Below are 26963 nucleotides of genomic sequence, written 5' to 3'. Positions count from 1 at the left end.
CCTCCTGCACATTCCTGTATTACTTTCGCTTTATTCTTCCCCCTGCTTGCTCCCCATTTCACCACTTTCCTATCTACCCCATTTTAATACATATAATCTGGTCAAAAAATAGAATCACATTCAACACACATACGTAGCAGAAAAAGCAATGGAGCCCTTTACTTTTTTGGTCTCTATGTTTGCACAGAGTTTGGCATCACACACTAATGTCAAATTACAGTTAGCAGTTCTGTAATGTTGCAGTTAGCTCCATGCAATGCTGCTTAACCCTGCTGCACTATGACAACACACACAGCAACACAAGTACTATGAAGAATTAATGTCACCACATTATCAAACAGTTTATTTAAAACTATTATATACACCTGGATTTGAACCCAGTATCATCTGGGCTCAAAAAGAAATCTGTCAGTGCATTTCCACCTGCTACCACAGAGTCAGCTAAGCAGCAGGTGTGTTTCATACACTCAGTACTAACTCTCAGAATTTTAGCAATATGGCTTCTGTTTGAGCACAGCTTAACTATGCACAAACAGGGAAAATAATGTATGTCTGTATTTTGTATGTGAAAACACTTTGCCAACCATTGTGCAAACCCACTGCTCACTGCTGTGCTATGCAACGTCAGACTTAAACTTTATTAGTGCTGTTGACTGTCCATTTTGCTGTTTATGCCATGAAACTACATGTGGAAACTTAAACTGAACAATATACATATTTACAATGCAGCCATGTGTTTCATCACCCCATGCACTGCAACCGTGGTGTCTCCAGTACTTTTTCAAAATATGTTAACTACACGGCATAAATTAATATCAGATGTTGTGTGGTATGCAATGCACTTCAATCTGGTAACATGCAGAACTAGAACTATCTTCGCAGTTGAACATGCCTACACATCCATCAACTGACCCTGGGAACTATTGACTCATAAGCCTAACCTGTCTTATCTGCAAGTCTATGGAAAGATTCATCAGGGACCTTATCCACAGGGACATAGGTGACCTTCAACACTCTTGATCCAATCCATATTGGTTTTGTCAAGGGTAGATATTGCTTATTAAACCTAGTATACTTCTTTGATAATGTCACCAAAGCCCTGGATGAGGGAAAACAGGACATGCCACCTATCTTGATTTAGCAAAGGGCTTTGACACAATCCCCCATTCAGGTATCATAGAGAAACTCTCCCATCTGGAGGTTAATCCATACATTACTAGATGGGTAGCCAAATGGCTGAACAACAGAATGCAAATTGTCAAAATTTGGGGAGTCTGTCTCCACCAGTACACCATTTACCAGTGGAGTACCACAAGGATCTGTGCTGGGCCTTCTACTGTTTGGAAACTATTTCTGTGAAGTACAGGTGAAGGTAGATGACCTGTAGCTTGCCAAGTTTGCAGATGACTGTCAACTGGGAATAATTATATAGAGTCCTCCAAAGATGTTAACATATTACAGAAAGGCCTGACACAGACAAAGAATTGGTGCCAAACTCAAGGACTGAAGCTTAATGCAAGAAAATGTCTCATTGTCCCTTTGGCAAAAAAGTAGCAATGCTAATTATATAATGCATAGCACTCCTCTAAGCTCAAATTCAGTGGTGTGAGACCTGGGAACACAGGTTGATAGCAATCTAAACTTCAATCTCTATGTGTCCTTAGTGGTAAGACATAGATTCTACATTGCCCACCTCATAAGTAAGGGCATCACATCCAAAACCAGGGAGGTCATAGCTCCACTGTACTCGACCCTTATCAGACCACTAATTGAGTACAATGCTCTCCTCTCTATGTACCTCACCAGACACCTGCAGCAACTGGAGAAACCACAGAGGTTTCTGACCAAGAGAATCCAGGGCTTCCAAAACATGACATACATGGAAAGACTAGCTAGCGAGAGCAAAAATCCACCAGCTGGATTTAAAATATTAATTATTTTATTTGAAACAACAAACTTATAACTAGACAGACTTTAACATTGACAATCGAATAATTTCACCTAAATGAACAATAAAAATAAGCGCTTTCGTTTAAAAAGTTTTAAACTTCATCAGACAATCAATTAAATTACATCACTTCCTTATATAAGCTTCTCTTTTTTCAAAAAATCCCGCTCACATGGCTCATATAAAACGAGCATGCCCAGTAGTGAAAAATTGACTGTTTGGAAATGTTTTACCTTCCCTCATATTTACATTAATAGAAGTTCTTATATTACAATAAAATTTATAATTTAAACTTCCTATAAGCATTTACCCATATATGGGATAGCTGATACCATTAATGTGTAACATTAAATACATTATTTTAAATCTTTATTTCAATAATACGAATAACAATGAAAATTATAAATAAATATAAAAATCTATGTAAAAATAACTTATGATATCAGCCTACTTGAAAATAGAAACTCAATTAAAATACACCACTATATAATTTATATTTTAAAACCTTATTAAATTATTTAATACTATACAAAAATATATTATTACAGTTTTTTTAAAAAAATAATAAATATATATATATATATATATATATATATATATATATATATATATATATAAATCTTTGTTAAAAAGTTTTTCACCATTCAAAAATTGCATAACAAATATTAAAATTATATATATGTATATATTATATATTAAATATATCTCGACCATTTTCATTAATTTTCATCCATTATCTAGTAAATCCCCACCTATTCTAATTAATATATATAATTAATTATTCCTGATATTAACTATCAAAATTAAAGTTTATGATACTCATATTTTAAAAAGTTTGTAATATTTATATATAGATAAAATCAATTTATCCTTATTGCATTTTATATAATATCTAAATATCAAATATAAAGATTAAATATTACATTTTGTAAATATTTATTATAAAAATTAAACATAAAATTAATACTTAAAATACACTATTTAATCTTTAATTTTCTTTCTATTTAATGCCTTTAATTTAAGTATTGGTGCTATAGTACTTCTTTCATTAATTACATAATACAAATACATGGAAAGACTGAAACCCTGTCACTGTATTCAGTATCATACAGGTTGGTGAGAGGCAGCCTGGGCCTGGTCTACAGAGCAGTCTCAGAATGTAAATTCTGGGCATCCACAAATCAAACGGGACAAGAATAACTTGCTCCAGGGATCTCAACCTAGCCTGTGACATAAACAGGACATGCTGAAGAGACAGATATATGTCTCAGCAATTGCCTCTCCTCTTTATTAGGCTCCCACTGCATGTGAGGCAGTACTCCTCAATGACCCTATTCAGCAGCAAATTTGACAACTGGATGGGTGATTATAAATTCAACCCAGGAGTGGCATCTATGTCCCTCAAGGACAGAGGCAGTCGATGCTGATCACAAAATCAGTCTGCTAACAACAAACATCTAGCTATGTTCAATAAGGGTACCTGGGTTTTTACATGGCTTGATTGTAAAGGCCCCAGGGCCATTAGCCTAGTAACCTCCTAGGAATGTTTGAAGCTATGAACGTATGCAGACCTCCCATCATCTTCTCTCCTACATCTAGTACTGATGTCATGCACTATAAGTTGTCCTCCAGCCTGGTAAAAGTCAGAGTTGTACTGTGTTACTTGCATAAAGTACTGAGTTCTGTAGTCTGTATAATTAGGCAGGGGTTCTGTTCTCACTGCAGTCAACTGTGTGTGTCTAGCCATAAGAGCAGAAACATGTATCTTACAGTTACCACTCCAATCCCATGGAATGACAGTATTTTGATACTTGCACATGCCTACACATCCATTTCATGCGGGCCTTCCAACATCTTCTCTCCTACATCCAGTGTTGATGTCATACACTATAAGTTGGTCTGCAGCCTTGTAAAAGTCAGACTTGTGTCATGGTGCGTGTGTAAATTAGTTCTGTACTCTGTGCACCTTAGATAGGTAGGGGTTCTGTTCTCATTGCAGTCAAGAGTGTGTGTGTGTGTGTGTGTGTGTGTGTGTGTGTGTGTGTGTGTGTGTGTGTGTGTGTGTGTGTGTGTGTGTGTGTGTGTGTGTGTGTGTGTGTGTGTGTGTGTGTGTGTGTGTGTGTGTGTGTGTGTGTGTGTGTGTGTCAGTGTGTCTAGCCAGAAAAGCAGAAGCTTGTATCCTACAGTTACTGCTCCAGTCCCATGGATTGACAGTATTATGATGCTTGCACATGCCTACACATCCGTTTATGCAGGCCTCTCAACATCTCTCCAACATGCACTACTGATGTCATCCACTATAAACTGGCATGCAGCCTTGTGAAAGTCAGACTTGTGCTGTGGTACTTGCAAAAATTACTGAGATCTGTAGTCTGTGAACTTAGATAGGTAGGGGTTCTGTTCTCACTGCAGTCATCTGGGGTGTGTGTGTGTGTGTGTGTGTGTGTGTGTGTGTGTGTGTGTGTGTGTGTGTGTGTGTGTGTGTGTGTGCACTTGCTTGACATTAAAGAGAGCCTTTTACACCAGTATGTGGTACACTGTTATTGCCATATTCCCCTCACCAGACACTGCTGATATCATCATCTAAAAAGTGTTGTCTGAGACAATGCAAGTCAGACTTGAGATGTGGTGCTTGCCTTAAATGCAGAGTTCTGTAGTCTGTGTACATTCTCACTGCAGTCAACTGGGGGTGTTTGTTTCTGTGTGTGTGTGTGTGTGTGTGTGTGTGTGTGTGTGTGTGTGTGTGTGTGTGTGTGTGTGTATGTGTGTGTGTGTGTTTTTGTGTGTGTATGCACTTGCTTGACATTACAGACAGCCTTTTATACCAGCATGTGGGACACTATTATTGCTTTATTCTCCTCACCAGACACTGCTGATATAATCAGCTATATCTGACTTGTGGATGTGTACTATTCCCACCAGGGCAGGGTCAGAGACTTGTCTGGAGGCCAGGCAGAAGTCACCTCATCCTATACAATACAGATTATAGTGACATGGCTTTCAGTCTATCCACATACATAATGGCATGGTTTGTAGGCCCAGTGTTTTTTTGGTGAGAAGCCCTTGGCATCTCTCCAGCTGCTGCATGTGTCTGGTTAGGTACATGCAAATGACAGCATTATACTCTATATTAGTGTTCTGATGAAGTTTGAGTACAGTGTTATAATATAATCCACAGATCTGAATACAATGACATGACTTACAATGTGCACAACATAGGCTTTCAATACCAGCATGGACACTTGGTGGTCGAAGTTCAGATTGCTATGTACATGTGTTCCCAGAGCTTGCATCACTGAATATCAGTATAGAGGGACTGTTGTCAATGCTGTAAGTAGTAGGGAATTCCACTTTGCAGAAGGACAAAATAAAGACACATTTTTGCATTTATTTGTAGACTGTGTGGCTATGTTATCATCATAGGTGGACTCAATGATTTCACCCAGTATGCCGGAATCGGCAAATGCAGTAAGTCAAAGCCAGTATACCTTAGCCTGAATGGTCAAGAAATAGATTCCAAACAGTGAACTGCCAAGAACAGATCCCTTGAGTATGCTAGTGCTGACAGCTCTACAGGTAAAGGTTGATTCACCAACTTTCAAAGTATGTGTTCTCTCAGTGAGCCAATTGATTACTCATGTAGTGACATAAGGTTTAATGCCCAGCTAGGAGAGTTTCTCAATGATACCTGCTTAGGGGATTGGGTTCAAACCCTAGGCCAGATCAGGACAGCCAGTATGCACTCTCTTAACTTCATCCAGGCGTATCACACAGAATCAATGGGCTGTGACAACATCACAGATTGCCTATCAGGTGACTCATCACATACACCTTCCTGAAATGGTTGAATATACACTTTAACACCCCCCACACAAACTATATTCCTGTAGAAGGGTGTACATCAACATGCATCTATCTGAATTGGCGGGGGGGTCTGCACCTGATGCATGCATGTATAGACACATCCTGACTCTGTGAGATAGATGAAGATGTCATTATGGACCTTTTCTAAATGGACACTAGTAATATCCCGGTTGTGTGCAACAGACCTGTGTGAGTTGTTAATGCTACATCTGTTAGATGTCCTCAAAGAGGTCATCAAGGGCATGAACAATGATAAAACTATCATCCTTTTGAACTTGACAAGCTCAAGGCATTTGACACAAATCCACACTGAGGTATTCACTCAGCACTGTCAGATGTGACCATAAACAACTATATCACCAAGTGGGCTGACCACTGTATCACATATGTGGCATCTAAATATGTTCAAATGTGTGAAGTGACCTGTATCTCAGGTCTGCACATCAGGGTTGTCTGCTAAACCTTTCCATGTCCATTATTTAAGTGACAGACATCACAGATGATATACACATCTTGTGTCCAAACATCTGTCTGAAGGACTACAGATTGCGGGGCAATCATTGACTCCATTTGTGATATTAGTATAATACAGACAGGATCAACACACACCAAAGATTGCTGCCACAGTCATGACAACACCTGCAATAACACAAAAACAGGTGGGGATTTGTTACATCGGGAAAGCAAACACACACAACCCAATTATAATGTAGACATTACAGCCTATATTCAAACCAATAGGTATGTGACCTGTATCCTGGGGTAGATGGTAAGCGTAACGACCACCAGCATAGCATATGGTCACAGTGTTGACTACTTCCTTGTATGTAACGCAACTACTGAGTATGTTACACCAGATGCATGTGCACTACCTGTTCCAGTGATACACACAGTACATACATAGCTATTTGACAACATTAATAGCATGGGTAACATTCATGACAGTGTGGATTGTGCAATATATATCTGCCATGCACACCAGTGAACTAGCCTGTATTTATCATGATGTCACATACAGGTATAACAGTGTCCTGCCCAACACCTCCAGCAGATGTCACAGTGCCCTGACAGTGTGCGTGATTACCCTCATAGAGTGTGGACATGTTGTAACAGTTGTACAAGTGTGTTTGTGCAGTACCATCTCTGAGCACTCTAAATCACATATGTTATGTCAGAGATATGAGATTACTGGTGCTATTATTCTGATATTGTCCATGATTGTGCTTGCTTCTTTTAATGTTGTGCAGGAGCCTTTACCTGTGTCCCACTTACTGGAGACCTCTGCTGAGATTACACCAGTATTCAGGCAAATCAGTTTACACACCTTCACAATATGCACCCTACCCCTATTGCATATCGCATCCCTGATAGATGTCCTTTCCATTGTTAATGTAAGGATGCTTATCTCACACAGACATCTTCCCTATTGTTGTATCACCTTGTGTGACAGTCACATAAACACATTTTCGCTCTGCAGTCCCTACTGTACCACATCGATATGTGACTGGAGTTGCTGCTACAACTGTCTTCCAGTGACATCCTCTCATCTGCTGTACATTAGGTTGTTTCACCTGTCCTCTTTCCGTGTTCATTCCTACAATTTGTATGTTCGTATTCAATACACACACTTCCCCTGAGTATTTATTTTACATGCCAGTCCATGTACGCTTACAGATCATTTACAAAACTTCTGTACAGCATGCTAGGATTGGGATTTCACAATACTCTGCACTGTTCATTATTTATGAGAGTAATGTGTTGTATATACTTTAGTCCCATTCATATAGTCTAGTTAACTACAGTGTAGAATTCGACTGCTATTTAATGATGTATTTTTTATCTTGATGACAGTAATTTCTAAAGCATTAGGCTATAACACATGGATTGTTTTTATTGAATTTTGATCATATTGATTATGATGGAAATGTTTGTGTTTACGCCTTATAATTGCACATTAATGATATGTAATGACGTCAGTACGAGCATGCACCAATTATTTGATGAGATGTCTTATTTAAATGTTTTTAACATTGTAGTAGTTGTCTGATGAAGCCTACCAGGTGAAAGCGCTAACTGTTTATTAAATTTGGACTGTTTTTACCAGCCTGTGTACCTTTTATTGATTTGTCTTTGGAAAGTCTGGTTTATAACGATTGATTGGAGCCACCGTGTTTGATTCCTGTGGATGTTTTTTGTTATATGGATTTTTGAATTTATATTTTGGACCACAGGAGCCTTTACCCCTTGGTGCTGTATTTGGTTTTTTGTTATCTACATTGCTTTTACTACGTTGTACCGAGGGGGAATGGCTGCAACAGGAAGTGATATTGTGGAACTACTGTATACGCCACACTTTAATGAAGTGAGGGACGAGAGGCAGACGCGTTTCCAGGAATGCATCTTTAGTAAAGAGAACTTACTTCTGTTCCATGAACCTTCTATTGTTAATAATGTTGATGATACTGATGGCATAAATTTGGCCGGCCTTAATGATGAGCTCAATAGACTAGAACTGGATTTCTTGAAGCTCAAACGGATGCAATTGCAACACCAGCATTTTGAAGTCTGCCTGGAGAGGAAAATAGTTCCGAGGGGCTTGCGCATCATGAAAATGCCGGCAACAGGTAATTTACATGCAGAGCTGTTATATAAATGGCAGCAGCTGAATTTAGAACTCAGCTTTAATTATATGCGACTATTGAATGACTTTTTCGGTCCTGAGGAAGATAAACTGAGGGACCGTTTAATTAAACAACAGGAAATGATTATACTGAAATATCAGACTACAAGAGCTGAAGTAGGCATGGACAAATTGTTGGACAATGTCAAATTATATGAGAAGAGACTTCTAGAGCAGAAGAAAAATAAAATTAATAGGGATGTCAAAGATTTTAAACTAGGCCACGTCTTTACTTGGCCTAGGGGTAATAACATTGTTAGTAGTGATGCTACTGCTCCTAACCAACACCTCATGGAAGATGTTAATGTTGTTAGATCCACAATGTCAGTTAATACTATTGATACTCCAGTTCAAACTAATGTATTTGACCTGGGAAATGTAGATAGGTTAGCAGTGGGATCTCTAGACATTTCCATAGGGAATGGCACGGTGGATAATAGAGTTTCTAAAGACAACAGTGTTCTTTCTGCTGATAATATGAGGGTTACATCTTCTAATAATGAACAGGTCGTGAGAAGGAAGACCGATATAGGGTCTGTTCCATCGACACGGGTACAATCTGATTGTCGTAATATTTCAATCCCTTTCCCGATAGACACTTCTCATCAGGTACAGAGACAGAGGTCATACAGCAGGGGGAGAATGAAGAGGAAGGGCTCGGCAGGCGAACACACGGGACCCACTTTAAAGAAAATGTGGGAACGCCTCCCAAATCCTTAGTTATTAACCTCTCCAGTAGGACTCTAAGTAGGTATGAAGTAGATGTTTTAAATAAAGGGTTGACATTTATACCCACTAGGGCCAGTGATTTGACTGACTCTATTTTAGATGTTAGGCTTTTTGCACGTAACGTTTTATTGAAATTAGAGTTTGGGAATAATAGTTTTAAAGGAGGCACAAGAATTTTTCGGAATCCGAGTACTTATATCCCTCCACCTCATCCATTAGTTGATATATTCACACAGTTAATAGAACAAGATATTTATAGCTTCAATAATGAAACAAATAGGAAGCGAAATTTCAATAACTTAACATTTCAACAGAGGAGGGCTCTGTCTCACTTAATGAGAGACACCTCAATAGTTATACGACTGGCAGATAAGGGCGGTCCTATTGTCCTGATGGTTAAGGATGAATATTTAGAACGCATGACCGCAATGTTGAATGAGGGTATGTTTTACACCAAGATAGAATACAATGATGTTATGATTAAGATTTTTAAGATATATGACATGTTGGATGATTTATATAAGAGCAATGATATTAGTTTAGATTTGTTTAAGTTTCTAAGGGTTAATAAACCTCTGATACTAACTATAAGGGGTCTACCCAAGGTTCATAAGTCTTTGTATTCACCACCTTTGAGACCAATAGTGGCTGGAAGAGGATGGGTCACTGAACCTTTGTCCCTTTATTTAGAACATTTCTTAAGACCTATGGTAGATGCTAATCCCAATATTCTAAGGGATAGCAAACAATTCTTATTGGAATTATATACCTTTATGAAGGGGATGAATGAGAGTGAACCATACATCCCTGTTACAATGGATGTTAAGAGCCTCTTCACTGTCATTCCTAACGATGAAGGTGTGATACAGGTACATCGGTATATGACTGTACATTCGGGGTTGAAACCCGAGGAAGTTGACCTTTTGACTTTGTTTTTAGAAATTGTTTTACAAAACAATATATTTACTTTCAATAATGATGTTTATATACAAAATGATGGCGTAGCTATGGGCACTTCGTGTGCCAACAGCTACGCCAATATAGTGATGGCCGCTTGGGAGGAACAACATCTGTTTACTTTACAGGAGTATAGATCCAATGTGGGGTTCTACAAACAATTTGTAGACGACCTCTTCCTGATTTGGAGAGGTACTGAAGTTGATTTACTGGATTTTGTCTCAGTGGTGAATGGATTAACTTCCTTTCTTGAATTTACAGTTGATTTCTCGAGGCACAGGATTTCATTCCTGGATGTAGACATAGAAAGGCTGGGTAATGGGTTATTGAACACTGCTATACATCGGAAGGTTTGCTATAGGAATACACTACTACATAGGGATAGCATGCATCCCCCTTTTGTATTTAATAATGTAGTGAAGGGCCAGGCTATGAGGGCCTCTAGACTCAATCCTACTTATGAAGGCTATAGTAAGGAATTACACGATCTTAAGAAGAGATTGATGAATAGACATTATAATTCTAATGAGGTAAATAGGGCCATTAACTCTGTTGATCAGCTGAGGACCACCAGAGCTAAGCCTTATTTTTCAGATGGTGTTACTGGGAATATACAAATACAACAACAGGATGGCAAGAAATATTTAAGTGTTCCTATGTTTTACACTACAGATGCAGCAGTTGTTAAGAAAAGAAATATTGGGATACACTCCTATTAGATGAGAACATCAGTAGAATAGTAGGACCCAAGCCTTCCTTTGTCTATAAGAATAGGAAGAATTTGAAACAACTCCTGTGTTATTGGCCTTTAAATATGTTGGACCATTATATGACACATGATCAGGTTAATACGAGACCTTGTAATGAGTGTAACCAATGTCGACATATAGATTTAAGATGTACATTTATACACCCCACTACAGGTTATGAGTATGTTTTTCATACAAATACCAACTGTCAAAGTGAACATTTAGTGTATCTTGCTAGATGCACCTCATGCAAAGCCTTCTATATAGGGAAAACGAATAGAAGGCTACACGAACGTATTAGAGAGCATGTATATCATATACGTATTGGGACTGATTCTAACGCATTAGCTAAACACAATAAAGAGTTAGGTGAAATGCATACTTTTTTATTTTCAGTTATTCATTTTGTTATACTGAATGATCTGGGGGGCGATATTGAGACTCACACTGAGGAATGTGAACTCAGGTGGATCGTTAGAACTAGATCAGACAAGAAACCAGGTCTGAATGATAAAGCCTCCCTTAAACCCATTTTACGAAATAGGAAACCAACAGTTTCTGGGAGGATCGCTCCACCACTTTTTAGTTAATATAAGATATGTAAGGGCACTGGTTTTCCTAGCTTTATTTGTTTCTTATATGTCTGAGTGCATGTGTGTGTATATATTTTATTCATTTTTTATATATATATATATTTTTGATACGTATATATGTCATATTTCATTCTTGTCATTTCATCATGACATGCCGCAAGTTGCGGAGATATTGTATATTCTCTTACAATATGTTGTTTGTATACCTTAGTTTCATTCACATTTTTCAGTCAATTACGCTATAGCGTCTGCTAGCTGGTCAAATTGTATTTTTATCTTGATGACAGTCATTTGCGTGGTTTAGGTTATATGATGCATTTCGTTTTCATTATTTATGAGAGTAATGTGTTGTATATACTTTAGTCCCATTCATATAGGGCAGGATTCACGAAGGCTTGCACGGAGTGTAAGAGACGTGCAACACTCCATGCAAGCCTCGCGATCCAGGAACAGCCCTAAACTCCGTGTAAGAGACCAGCTAAAATGTCTCTTACACGGACTGGGCGTGGACATGCTAAATACCTCACTTGCATCCGAAAGGTATGCAAATGAGGTATATTAGTGATCCACGAAGCAGAAACCAGTCCGTGTAGGAGACGTTTTAGCTGCAGAAATGTACTCAGTTGACAACTGAGTACATTTCTGCAAAATCCACAACGGAGCGATGTCAGCTCCAAAAAAAGGTTGCATATGATTCAGGCAGCATGCCAATGGCCAAATATGTGGCCATTGGCAAGATAACCCGATGCAAAAATATTAAAAATATGATTTTTTTTCGCAATCGCCGATGTTTAAACCAGCGCAGCCCAGCAAACGGGCTGCGCTGTATAAAAACATAAAAAGAAGGTTATAAACCCACAAATGTGGGTTTCATGCAATACATGGAATGACAATGCAGGGCCAGCAGACCAAAACCTACATGGCCACCGTGTAGTGGTTGCTAAGGGGCGAAGCTGAGTCTAAGACATGTAACTAAGCATTAGTAGGCAATCTCATGTAAATGAGGGTTAGGATACTGAATCTCACAGTCACATACCAAATGAGCACGGTCTGAGTAGTGTAAGAGATACAAAAGGGGGAGGAATAGAGTAGGAGATAGGTGACATCACAGGGGGGAATGGTAGAAAGAAATGCAGTTCATTGGAGGCCAGTGTAACATGACAGATGACAGGCACAGATCATGGAAAGAGGTGTGCCACTAGATAAGTCATGGAAAGACAAGAAATGGAAGGTGTACACTGTTACCTACACCAAAGTTTCTTGCTGGCCGTGCATGCGCACGTGTGCACGCAATGAAGCGCGAGTAAGGCAGTGTGTGCGCGTGTAAGGCAGTGTGAGCATGTGGGAGCATGTTGGGAGATGTTTAACACTGTTTGCGCGGTGTGCTTGTAAGGCAGTCTGAGTATGTTGGAGGCTGTTGGCAGACGTGTAACGGTGTTTGCGCGGGTGTACGCGTGTTTAAACCTGAATAAGTAGATTCTTAACCGTGTAAGCACGTGTGCGCGCATGTAAGCCACTGTGAGCGTGTTTCAGATAGTATGCAAGTTGCTCCCCCTGAGGAAACAGAAAGGAAAAAGGAAGCAACAGAATTAATAGGAAGCTAGCAGGGATAACTGCTGAAGCTAGCAGGTGAAAATAATTAGAAGCAGGCAATTACACAGGCAGAATAGTAGCCCAGCCCAGCACTTAAAACTCTGCAAACAGTAGTGCAGGATGTTTTCATTAAGAGACACTGCAAGACAGGAGTAAGCTAATAGAAGTGAAAACTGAAAAAGCTGAACTCAGAGCAGAAATGTTAGGGGCTGCCATAGCTGTCATAATGAGACATAGGCGACTTGTTGAGGGTGGTGACAATGCAGATGCTGCCAGACAACCCACAGTGAGGAGACGGGGAAGAGTGTAAAGGCCCAGGGTCACCTACCACGGGTTACATGAGCTGGAGATAGTAGAGCGCTATACAGTGGACAGAGAGCTCCTGCAGCAGATTGTTGAGCTGTGCAGGCCACGCCTCACACACAGAACCAACAGAGGGAACCCATCCCAGTGGAAACCAAGGTATGTGTTGGCCTAAGAATACTAGCAACAGGTACCTTCCAGAGACCAACTGGCGATATGATGGGGATATCACAGGCATCAGCCTCCAGGGTACTACACCAGTTCCTGGATGCCATGTCAGCACATGTCGGTGATCATGTATATTTCCCCAATGCCCGTGAGGTATTGGCCAGCAATATGCGTCTCTTCCAGCAAATAGCGGAATACCCTGAGGTACTGGGTGCTATAGACTGCACGCACATACGCATCAAAGCACCAGCAGGTGAGTGGGGTAGGGCCTACATAAACCACAAGGGCTTCCCCTCCATCAACTGCCATTTCGTGTGTGATGCCCAGGGCATAATAATGAATGTGTGTGCTGGCTGCCCTGGGAGTTATCACGATTCCCACATCTGGCATTTGACGCAGCTGTACCAGACATTTGCCAATGGGGACATCCCACACAGACACCTAGTGGGGGATGCAGGTTATGCACTGGAGCCATGGCTGATGACACCCATCAGAAACGCACACACACCTGAACAGGAATGCCATAATGAGGCACACGCACAAACACGTAATGTGACAGAGCGTGTGTTTGGGCTGCTCAAGTCACGGTTCCGGTGTCTGGACACATCTGGTGGAGCCTTGCAGTACACACCAACTACATGTACCCAAATTGTCATGGTATGTGCTATGCTACATAATATGATCTTGCGAAAACAGCTGCAGCAGGACCAGCATAGGGCCGGGCCAAACAGCCCCCCACCATTGCCAAGGCCATCACAGGCAGAGCGTGACTCGGAGGAGGAACAACCTGAGCCTGCCCCAGTAGGCAGAAGGAGGCATGCCCAGTATGCCCTGGCCTTGGCAAAGAGGCAATGCATAGCACATACACTGGCACAGTAGGAACCCTGGGAATGATACCCCTCTGACTCACTCATATAGTAACAGGGATGCCTAACATGACACAACCTGCTCTCAAACATGTACAGGAGTGTAGTATGTGCATCCGACAGAGGCAGCCCTGCAGCACCACCTGAGGCATGATTGCCATGTGTCAAGCAATGTAACATCATCTAGTATATGCAAACATGAAGACCCTGCCTAACATCTCACCCTCACCAAGCATGATGCCACACTATGAAGAGAAGAAGATCAAGTACAATAATCGGCTGAAGTAATGCAGTCAGTCAAAGGGGAGCCAATGTGTCACAGGCTGGGAAGATATGCTGAGTCTGACATGATGCACCACCTGCTAGGGGTGGCATGCACCTAGCATGCCATGCCCCATGGATACTGGCAAAGGCTGTCAGTACCCACAACATGCCCTGAATAGGTAAGTCGCAAAACACACACCCAACCTCATAGGTTCTACAAGGGATAGGAACCTAGATGTAATACTACCCCATGACAGATGTACAAACAGCAAGATGTGTGCAGTGTAAATGCACACAGTAAGGAGAATGTAGATACCAGTCCTGTAAAAGAGAACTGGGCAAGGCTCACAGCAGCACCCTAGCACTACCAGGTCACACCTCATACTGTGCTGTACAGCCGCAAAACATGGAACAAGCTACAAAAGGAGGGTGACTAGCAAGAAATGGCAAGGATAACCACACCCCATGTTGGTACCACAACAAGAAGCAGCATGGAATAGCCATGGTCAAATACCAATGGCTAAAACTGCCTCGCAGTAGATAGCCTGCTGCAGACCACTGTCCTAATACCAGGAACATCACCTGGCCTATGTCGGAATACATGAATATATCAAGCCCCCCAAACCACATTATATTGCTCGACTGAAAATACCCAGACAAACACCAGTAGCATCGTACTAGCACCAACACAGTAGGGAAAATTACCCAGATTCCATAAACCAAACTGCCCAGGAACAATGTACTACCCCCACAAGAGGGGTAAGCATACTGGATGTGATAATCAGCAACATGTGTACTGGATGGCAAGATGAGAAGTGTACCCCTCACTGGTAAGACAAGACCATAGAGTAAGCACACTGGAAATACACACCCGACCCCAGTCCCTGGCCAGAATACCACAGTGCAAAAAATGTGTAAAGTATAGGTTGCAGCCCACAAAACCAATGTTGAATCCAGAAAAGGCCCTGTGCAAGTGCAGAACATGGGACACACCACAGAACATGTTATACAGGCATTCCATGAACACAGCCAGGAATGCTTGGAGTATGCAATCAAAAATAACAACAACACACAATGCCATACACGCAGACATCTGGCATGCTGGGCTCCAGAATGAGGAAGATACCACATGATAGAGCAAACATAAAAAGGGAAGTAATCACTGACCAGTAGTATGGCTACAACATATGTCCACACATACAATCCACTAAGTCCAGCCACAACAAGTATAACCTATGAATCCAGAGGCAATGTGACGCCTGTCCCAAGTACACAGACAACCACAACACCCCCGAATAAATACAAACATATGTGATAGATGCATCCATGTATCCAAAGCAGAGGTTGAGCTCCAACAAGCCAGTACTGTCAACACTAGTCAGGAGGAGAAGGTAACCACATACACCACGAACCCAGTCCCACATAGACCTACCACAACTGTAAACCAAACACATAAACACAGACAAATATGCCCGGAGGCCTCAATTACAAACACACCACACCAACAGACGCCTCCAAAGTAGATCACAAGCAACCACAACCTTCAAACATAGCACATGCAACGAATAGTACGCAAAGCTGGTGTGCCACACAGTCACAGGCCCGAAGGAGAAACAAATGCCTGATACAGTCGTAATAGGTGTCTGTATAGGCAGAAACACAGCTGTCCCACTCACCAGACTGAACAAGGGAAATGGTAGAGTAAGCTGCTTGTAGGTAGCCACAAAATGCCACGTAACACAAGTACGCAGGTCACCCCAAAGCAAGCAGGAATATGATGCATTTAATGCCCATGCTGAGGTGAATTACCTGAGATGTACCTCCCTGGTCAACAACAAATGAGACATGTATGGTCCCTCCGAGTATGTACCCCAGGGCGGGATGACAGTGGCTGTGTGCAGCATCCAACCCTCACCAAAAATGATGCCACAGTACAAACACAGAATGCTCATGTTTAACAGCTGGCACAGTTACAGCTGTCAGTCCAAGAGGGTGTAATGTGTGTCCGCTGGAGATGTCAAGCATGACAAGCCATGCTGCTGTTCCAGGGATGGCTTGCACCTGTTACCCCTGGGCGTCTGGATACTGGATAAGGCCGTTGCCGCCTCCATAGAGCCGTATGTAGGCAAGGCCAAAAAGACTACCCACCACCCTAGAAAACATAAGTGGTAGGAAACATAAGGGTAATGCTGCCCAATGCCAGATGTGTAAACTGCAATATGCATGCCCCTGAGGCACTTCCCATTATGGAGAACATTGATGTCTGTCCAGTGACAGAAGCCTGCTGCAGGCCTAGTGATACCACACCAGCACTACTAGGTTATACCACATACCATGTGTTATGGCCCCAACACCTGCACCAAGACATCAAAGGAGGGGGAGTATCCATATGCAGCACAGACACCCATATAGCCAGGTAACTGACAATGCACAAAGCAGCGGACACCACCCATGTGAACATAACTGTAGTCAAAACTGCTGTACAGTCTGTAGCATGCGACAGACCACACTCTCACACACAAGAACCCCAGCCAGACATCCGAAGACACTGGACAGTATGGATGTCCCACCAAATACCAGACAAGGTACACAAAGTACCACATAGGTGTCAAACCATTATGTATGCAAGGAGTCATCAGGGACCTAGGGACACAGGTCGACATTAATCTGTCATGTGACAGCCACAATGCCAATGTGGCTATGAAGACTGTTGATACTGGACACCGTATCATGAAAGGATTCACACCAACATCAACAGGGGTCACTGTGCCGCTGTACTGTCCCCTTATCAGACCCACAATCTAGTACAATGACTCATATGGGATGTACCATACGTGACACCTGCAGCGGTTTGGAAGACCTCATAGTTACCCCACCAACAGGATAAAGGGTGCGAAATATATGCCATATGCTGCCTGGCTGTAGACACCCCAGCTGACTGCAGTCACACACTGCCTACACAGAGGCATTGTATGTCCGTTGTACCAGGCCATGTCCAACACAGGAGTAATGGACATGCTACACCACAGGAAATCAAAGCCATTGGAGCTGTGAGAGTCACAGATGTCAACCTCAACACATAATGAAATAAGATGTGCTGGAGGGACAGATACATAACCCATAGGCCCCCCACACCCAGAAACAGGATCCCAATCCATGGTAGGTAGAGCCCCTCACTGACACCCCTCAACAGGAATATTGCCAAGTGGATGGATGACCGTACATGTATACTGGGGGTCCCCACTGTGTCACGACCAGACAGAGGCACAGTGAAGAACCTCATAAATGGCCATAATTAAACATAGCAAGGGGTGGCGAAAGACACACACACTCTAGCTAGGCTTACCAATGGCCTAGGGTGTCTAGCCTACTATGAACCCATGAACCTATGAAGATACAACACGTACAGGACACTAAGGATAATCACAAAGCTTACCCAACTGATGGTAGGAACCATGTTGGGCATCCACAGATATGCTCCGAATCACACAGATATTACAAACAACATACCAAACACACACACATATTGCTAACATACAACCTGTCAGGTGCAGTGCAAATACCCCCCCCCCTGAGTGCAAAATACCTATCCCAGCAGATGGTCCCCTGACATTGCAGATGCTGAGGTAACAGCCATCATCTGCAAAGCAGAACACACAGCAGCAAAGGTATGTGACGGTGTCCTGTGCTGAGGCCAACATGGACCCCAAGAGTAATGGAATGCAAAATCACACTACTGGCCAATGTCAGCCTTACCACAGGGTATGTACCCAAAGAGCAGTGTACAACAACAGTGGTCCATCACAACAAAGGGGTTGCCTGAATGGATACTCCAAACTAACACCCCAGGATCCTGACAAGCTTGTTCTGTACAGCTATGGAAAGGATCAGTATGTACCGCAGACAGAAGGCTAATGTGGACCTACTGATACCGGACCCGACACACTGTGGCTGTTGTAACTGCAGAACCGGCCCCTAAACATGTCTGACCCATTTGAAGCAGTCATTAAGGTCAGTGATGAGGGCTATGTGGTCCACACAGCGTAGCTGGACCGTGCACATGCTTCTAGACCATACCGTACGTGTTCAGTATGGATATGTTCACCAGCTTAAATATACACCCTATGTCAGTAGAGGGGTTGCAAAGCAGACCAAGGACAGAACTGACATGATCAGACATGCTGCATCCATGCCAGACTACAAAGCGGATATGAGTGGCATCCCACAAGGCCTGGTCTTGTCCCCCCCCCCCGTTCTGTATACATGTCCCATAGGTATAGGCCAACATGGAAGGACTGTGACTGAGCATGTATGCAGAGGAGTACAAACAGCCCACCGTATCCGACCCTCAGCTGACACAAGCAACCCACAAAGGGCCACCCACAAACAAACAACTGTAGCCATAGCCAAGTCAGCAAGCTAATCGCAGAAATGTGTATAGACAACCACTGTGGATATACAGTAAGTGCCCACAAAATACCACGAGGTGTTAACCCATGAGGCACCTAACATGTAATGTGAGACATGGGTACAAAAGGTGATAAATAACCTGCACTGGACAAACATGTGTCTGTAGTGTTCGCAGAAACATGTACCATATACCCACCCAAACATGAAGGCTGGCAGATGTAGATAAGGAAACCACTCTGGCTCTGCAGCCATCCTCCATCAGCATCACAACTGACTACAATAGCCCTTGTGGGATATACCGCAGCAGACACCTCCAACAACTGTAAAGTCCACAACAGTACCCCACCAGGGGTAGCAAAGAGCCTGAACAGATGCCATGTGTTGCCTGAGTAAACAAACTGCAGCCCCACACACGTCCATCCTTCCCGGCTACAGGAAAGCTGTGCCTGATGTATGATGCCATGTCCAACCTGGAATGAATGAACATGTTGCACCTTGTACAATCTGAATGGCAGTGAGCTATGCACATGAGAGACCTGAACCCCAGCACTGACATACATAGGACAAGCTGTACAGAATGATCCATAACACAGAAGGCACCCCCACACTGCAGTAAACTCCTGGTACAGGGCAGCCAGAGTGCCACATATCGACACCCCTCAAGAGGCATCCTGATGAGTGTATGGGAGATGATAGGCTACCCTGGGTATCACTGTTATGTCAGAGGTAGACAGAGGCACAGTATACCAACCATGACATATGTAATGGCAAACTCCAGTTACAATGTGTGTCAAAGGACAAACACACCCTGTGACTACCATCAGCAATGGCCTACAGAACATCGCTAGTGTTTGCCAATGCCCACCCATGTTGTGGAATACACTAGCAATGTTGGACGAGCCTGGTGTAGGTAGTCCATATCTGAACATATTGCAACATGGTCATATGTGCACAACTGGCCCCTACACAGTCTGTCGTGCTCACTATGAAGATGTCAAGCAGTGATAGGACTAAAGCCCAGGATACTGTCCACTACAGTGAAATACCGAACCAGTACACTATACGGTACTACAGTGTTAGGTCATTATGAAAGTATGTTGAGAACTGTCTGCAAAGTATCCCATGCAATTCCTGCAGGCACAGTATAATCCCTGTTGTGGCAGACACGAAGCAGTTGGCCAGTTAGTACACAACATGACACCCAGCACACAATCATAAACGTGTGATAATGATGAAGGTCACACACACCCAAATATGTGTTGGACTTCAGAGTACAACATATGGAAAGCTCACACTGGGCATGATCGCACACTTTGATAAATGAGGCATATGTCAGATAACATGACATGGAAAGGCTGAACTGGGCATGCTCACACACTTAGGCCATATCTCTGTGTAGCAGTTGGCCACACATATCTGGTATTTGTACGTGTCAGTCCAGGAACCAACCACAACACAGCAATCAGCCCAGTGCACACAGTAAATGACCACAGAGACATAAGTGATATAGTGGATCATCGTCATATGCAAACATCTGCCACAGATACACAAGTTGGTCATAGGAACAGGGAATGCTATGGCAATAAAGACCTGCAAACAGTAGAACAGCACAACAAATATTGTGCATCCGACAATTGAACATATGGGTGTAGAGGTCAATACTAGGCTTCTTTCCCCAGGGAATGGCAGCTCAGCCAGAGTGTGCTTGGCATCAGCATCCCCAGGATAGTAGGCTACCGTGCCACTGTAAAGTAGGTCACAGAAAGTGACATGTGAGGCTAGTGAGCTGTGCCTCTGTCAAGCAGAGGCACCGTGGAGGTCTCAGGGATTGAATCTGCTAAGCCACAGCCATGTTGTCGGTGTGTGCTGTGAGAGGGTTGCTGAGGATCTCTGACAGTAGGTGTCCGTCAATAACAGACTGAGGGGAGCCCTACCTGCATTCTCTGGACGATTCCACTGTCAACACTGTGTTGTAATGAGTATGTGTGAACGAAGTGCCATGCTGGAACTGTCCACAGATGTCCTCCCTCTGTGGGCTACAGCTCTGTAATGTAGTAGATCGCTCTGTCTGTTGAACGGCGCATATATGGCCGGTGTACAGCTGACAGGTGTCTTGTTGTGGAGCAGTCATGGGTATATGTGGGATAGCATGACCAATGCAAACTGTACACATGCTCATAGGATGCAAGTGTCAAGGATTATGCTGAGTGGCCAGTATAGTCCTCCAGCATGGGTCCTCTGAAGTCATCCACCCCAGTCTACACAAGTGTAAAGTCTGCTTGTGCTAAAAACAGTTTGTGTGCAGTGACAACCTTGCCTGGGGGTGGAGATGAGATATGGATGTCCAGGGAAAGGTGGACATGGGCAGGTATCAACAATGGTGGTCTACCTCTGGTGTGGAACAGTGAGTACCCACATTGCAGATGGACAGGTGCAATATGTATTAACCCATGTGGCTGTGGTGTGTGGTTCTGCCATAGCACATGGACCCACAAATTGTAGTGGTGGTAGGGTAAAGTGGTAGAGGCCTGAGTAGTTCTCACACACAATATGCCTGTACCTGATGTTAACAACTGGAATGGTGTATGTGAATACCTGCATATCCTGGCACTGTTCCCAGGGAAGCTAAGTGTGTGTCCTGGATGTGGGTGTGGTGTGCTGGACTGGTTGTGTTGTGTGTTACAGGTCCTGTGGTCCCAAAGCATGGTATAGAACATAACCTGCCAGTGCGATGTGCACATCTGACCCTGATGTAGGTGGCTGCAAATGCATATATATGCTATCCCCCCACCTGACAGGTAGTACGACATCTACAAACCTCTGTGGAAATGAAGATGTCAGCACCCTAGAAATACTACAGGTGCAGAACAGAAGCCCAGTAATTCGGATAGTGCGCTCTGCTAATGCGTCGCCCTCAAGTGTCATAATATATTTAGGTAGAGGTTCGAATCCAGCAAATGCTCAGTGTGTGTGTATGTGTGTGGGTGAGTGGGGTTTGTGTGTGTGAAAGGCTGTGAGAGGGAAATGTTCCTTTCGGCAACTGGGAGAACACACTACAGGATGCACACCCCCCTTTCTAAACACAGATGATGTCAGCACCCTATAAGTACAGCAGGAGAAGGGAAGCCTTCCAGTAATGTGAATAGTGCGCTCTGCTAATGCATCCATCTCAAGTGTCATAACATAATTAGATAGTGGTTTGAATCCTGCAAATGGCAAGTGTGTGTGTTTGGATGAGGGGGGTTATTGTGTGTGTGCGAATATGTATGAGGGATGTGCCCCTTTTGGCAACTGGGAGAACACACTACAGGATGCACACTCCCCTTTCTAAACACAGATGATGTCAGCACCCTATAAGTACAGCAGGAGAAGGGAAGCCTCCCAGTAATGCGAATAGCGCGCTCTGCTAATGCATCCATCTCAAGTGTCATAACATAGTTAGGGAGTGGTTTGAATCCTGCAAATGCCAAGTGTGTGTGTTTGGATGGGGGGGGGGTTATTGTGTGTGTGCAGATATGTATAAGGGAAATGTTCCTTTTGGCAACTGGGAGAACACACTACAGGATGCACACGCCCCTTTCTAAACACAGATGATGTCAGCACCCTATAAGTACAGCAGGAGAAAGGAAGCCTCCCAATACTGCGAGTAGCGCGCTCTGCTAATGCATCCGTCTCAAGTGTCATAACATAGTTAGGTAGTGGTTTGAATCCTGCAAATGCCAAGTGTGTGTGTTTGGATGGGGGGTGGGTAATTGTGTGTGTGTGCAGATATGTATGAAGGAAATGTTCCTTTTGGCATCTGGGAGAACACACTACAGGATGCACACTCCCCTTTCTAAACACAGATGATGTCAGCACCCTATAAGTACAGCAGGAGAAGGGAAGCCTCCCAATAATGCGAATAGCGCGCTCTGCTAATGCATCCATCTCAAGTGTCATAACATAGTTAGGCAGTGGTTTGAATCCTGCAAATGCCAAGTGTGTGTGTTTGGATGGGGGTTGGTTATTGTGTGTGTGCAGATATGTATGAGGGAAATGTTCCTTTTGGCAACTGGGAGAACACACTACAGGATGCACACGCCCCTTTCTAAACACAGATGATGTCAGCACCCTATAAGTACAGCAGGAGAAGGGAAGCCTCCCAGTACTGCGAATAGCGTGCTCTGCTAATGCATCCGTCTCAAGTGTCATAACATAGTTAGGTAGTGGTTTGAATCCTGCAAATGCCAAGCGTGTGTGTTTGGATGGGGGGGGGGATTATTGTGTGTGTGCAGATATGTATGAGGGGAATGTTCCTTTTGGCAACTGGGAGAACACACTACAGGATGCACACGCCCCTTTCTAAACACAGATGATGTCAGCACCCTATAAGTACAGCAGGAGAAGGGAAGCCTCCCAGTAATGCGAATAGCGCGCTCTGCTAATGTGTTTCCCCTGCGTATCGTAATGTAATTAGGTAGGAGTTTGAAACCTGTAAATAACATGTGTGTGTGTGCATTTCCGTATGAAAAACATGTTAGTTTTGGCAATCAGGTGATCACACTACCTGATGCACATTACCCTTTCAAAGTACTGATGTTGTCAGCACCCTATAAGTATAGCCAGAGACGAAGAACTATCTAGTAAACCGAACAGTGCGCTTTGCTAATGCGTCCCTCTCACGTGTCATGACTTAGGTAGTTAGGGGAATGAAGTGTGCATGTGTGTGGGGGTAGTAGGGTGTGTGTAAATGCAAGTGTGAGGGAACAGATCCTTTTGGCAAATACTACAATACACCAGATGCTGCATACTCCACCAGTAAACACAGGGGATGTCACCACACTATCAGCACAGCCAAACAGGGCTAGTTGGCTAGTAATGCCAATAGTGTGCTCTGCTACTGTGTCTATTACCATCGTCAGAGTACAGATAGGCATGTTTTGGTAACCCACAACTGTCACGTGTGGTTGTGTCACACAGTATGACCTTGTGCGGGTGTTTGTACATAACAATGCATGCCATTGCCTAACCCAGCAATGGCATTGCACACATGATGTATGTGTGTGACACATACACATAAATACCTGTGACCTGCAGTAGTTACCATGTCTGACACATGCTTTGTGTGGATAAATGGTATTAGCAATGTATACCAATATGACTGTGTATTACTGTGCAGGGTCCGCACATGGTATGTCCCTATACAGTGTGGGTGTCTATGGTGAAAGACCTACAGCAGGGGATACACATCTGGTCTGGGCCATATAGTGTACATGTAGTCAATGTACAGGTGCTGCATGTTCCCACCTGCTGTGGTAGTGGTAACATGTCATTCCACTGCAATTCGGTGACCACATGCTGTGAACTCTTCAACTAGAGTGTTGTAGCTACAGTAATGCTCACACACAATGTACGGCTGGATGCAGTACAGCCTTATAAACACAGTTCATGGGACTGTCATATTGCCGGTGTTGTTATGGAGGATAGGTGGCCTTCCTGTGTATGTGAGGGTTGTGTGTGCCATGCTATGAACCAGATGGCAGTCCGACACACTGTCAGCTGCACATGAGTAGGCCCTGATGGTTTGTGCTGTGCCAACAACCTGGAGGTGTGTGTATCTGTGTTAACTTGGGATACCACCCCCCTATCCATGTGTGTTACATGTGTAGGGGATGACAGGCATGGTATGGGGCATAACCTGTCAGTGATGGGTAACACCTGTGAGCCATGAATCATGCATCCGGTACTGCACAGACATTGCAGTTCACCGTGCTGAGGGCAGTGTCTGGTGCATGCATCCTCCGGTGTACACTGCTGTTGTTGTGTAGCAGCACTGTTAGTGTCCTAACCTGTGTGATACCCATGGAGGTCGCTATGTAAACCATGTCCTGCAGCATAAGGCAGTATGTGTGTACCAAGGAGCCTTGCCAGTATACATCGGGCCATGTGTGTCACGTGCAAGATGACCCGTGAACATCAATGTGGCTTCCCTAGCATGTAAGCACACGTTGACAGCCAGTGGATACCCTATGAATGACAGTGGAGACTGAGCATAATGTAGACATACAACAGCCTTCCCACATATAGTGGTAGAATACCTGGTGAGGGTATGTTGGCAACCAACATCAGGCTCATACTGGCCTGTGCCACATGCTGAGAGATCCATGCTATGTTCCCTATCATGTAGTCCAGGGAGGTATGTCCCAGGCAGCCACACTGGCATGGTCAATGAGTGAGTCACATCTGTCCATGCCTCTGTCTGACCTGTATACATGTGTGCTGTGGTGGACCATAGTGCCCCTGAGTCATATCACTGTGACCTTCACCAGATACAGCCTGTTGAGCGGGACCCCAGTGCAGCACACATGACAGGTACCTGACACGTCTGTAGCAGGTGTGTTGTGTAGCCCTACAGGCTGTGGGTGTGTGGCACAGGGGATGTGCGTGCCATGTGTGGCATGTGCTCTGTTCTGACGGAACATATGCCTGTGTGCCAGCTGCGGAGGTGTGTGATGCCCAGGCAGGCTGCTAGTCTGAGTCCCCACGTATGCCCCAGTGTGTTCAGCATGCTGTCAGTGTGTGTCAATGTCCGACTGGTATTGTCGTCACTGTAATATCTTGTATTGATTTATTTATTTATCCTACATTTGTTGACTGGGATAGCCCAACTGGATGCATGTCCATTTCAGGGGAGGCCCGTGGAGACAAGCTACGAGGGTAGCAGATACAGCATTACAGAATACTAGCATTACATAGTACAAACAGATTATTTACAGAGATTACATAAGTAAGCAAGTCAAACATGTTCCACAGGTTAATGTTAGACCTGAGCACAAGCCAGGATTAAATTGAAATTACACAGTACAGTGGTTCACAGAAGTTACACATTCGAGTTAGCCAGGCTTGATACATTGACATAGCCAGTTACGTGACAAATGTTGTTTGAGTCTACTGTTAAATGACCTAAGGTGGACATTAGGGTAATATCAGCTGGAAGTGAGTTCCAGGATCTACTTACAGGGTTTGCAAAGAGAGAATCACCAGCTGTGTTATTAAACTTGCTAGTTTGAAGTAGTACATTGTTAGAGGATCAAGCGGTCTAGGATTGTTATAGGGGTGATAATAATTTAAGTGTAGGAGTATTGTCTGGATTATAGAGGATTTTATAGGCCATAATCAGTTGGTTATACTGTATTAGGCTGGGTATTGCAAGCCAACCAAGCTGATTTAGATTGATGCAATGATGTGTCCTAAAGGCGGGCCAGTGGCAAACCTGGCAATGTGGTTGTAGCAAATCGAGTGCTTGTTAAGGACAGTCTTGTTCATATGTGAGAGTAGAGGGATGCATACAGAAGGGCTGAAACAAGGTGTGAGCGAGCTATGGCACCTTTAGCTGGAGGGGCTAGGAAGGCTTTAATTCTGTAAAGTGACCCTAGCTTTCTATTGATGGCTTTGCTAATCTGGTTAACATGTATGTCACATATGAGATTATTGTCTATGATGACACCTAATAGTTTCGGAGATGTGTCAGGGGAGATTATTGTGCCATCAGTTGATGTTATGGTAACGGTGAAAGTGGTAGACCTACGTGTTGGTGGAATAACAGCAGTTTAGTTTGATTGGGATTTAGGATCAGACGATATTCAGAAAGCCAGTTTGCTATTGTATTAAAGGTGGTCTGGGTAGCTGACCATAACTCTACTGGAGATGTGGCTGAGCAGATCAGAGTAGAGTATACAGCATATTGGATACAGCTGACTTTTGGGATGACAGTATAACGGTCGTTAATGACGATGGAGGAGAGCAAGGGCCCTAGGATAGAGCCTTGTGGTACTCTGAGGGTGTTAGGTAGAAGGTTAG

This window comes from Protopterus annectens, chromosome 1.part1, assembly GCF_019279795.1.
Source record: "Protopterus annectens isolate FY-2018-M chromosome 1.part1, PAN1.0, whole genome shotgun sequence".
Classification (NCBI taxonomy): domain Eukaryota; kingdom Metazoa; phylum Chordata; order Ceratodontiformes; family Protopteridae; genus Protopterus; species Protopterus annectens.
Note: the sequence above shows the minus strand (reverse complement) of the source record.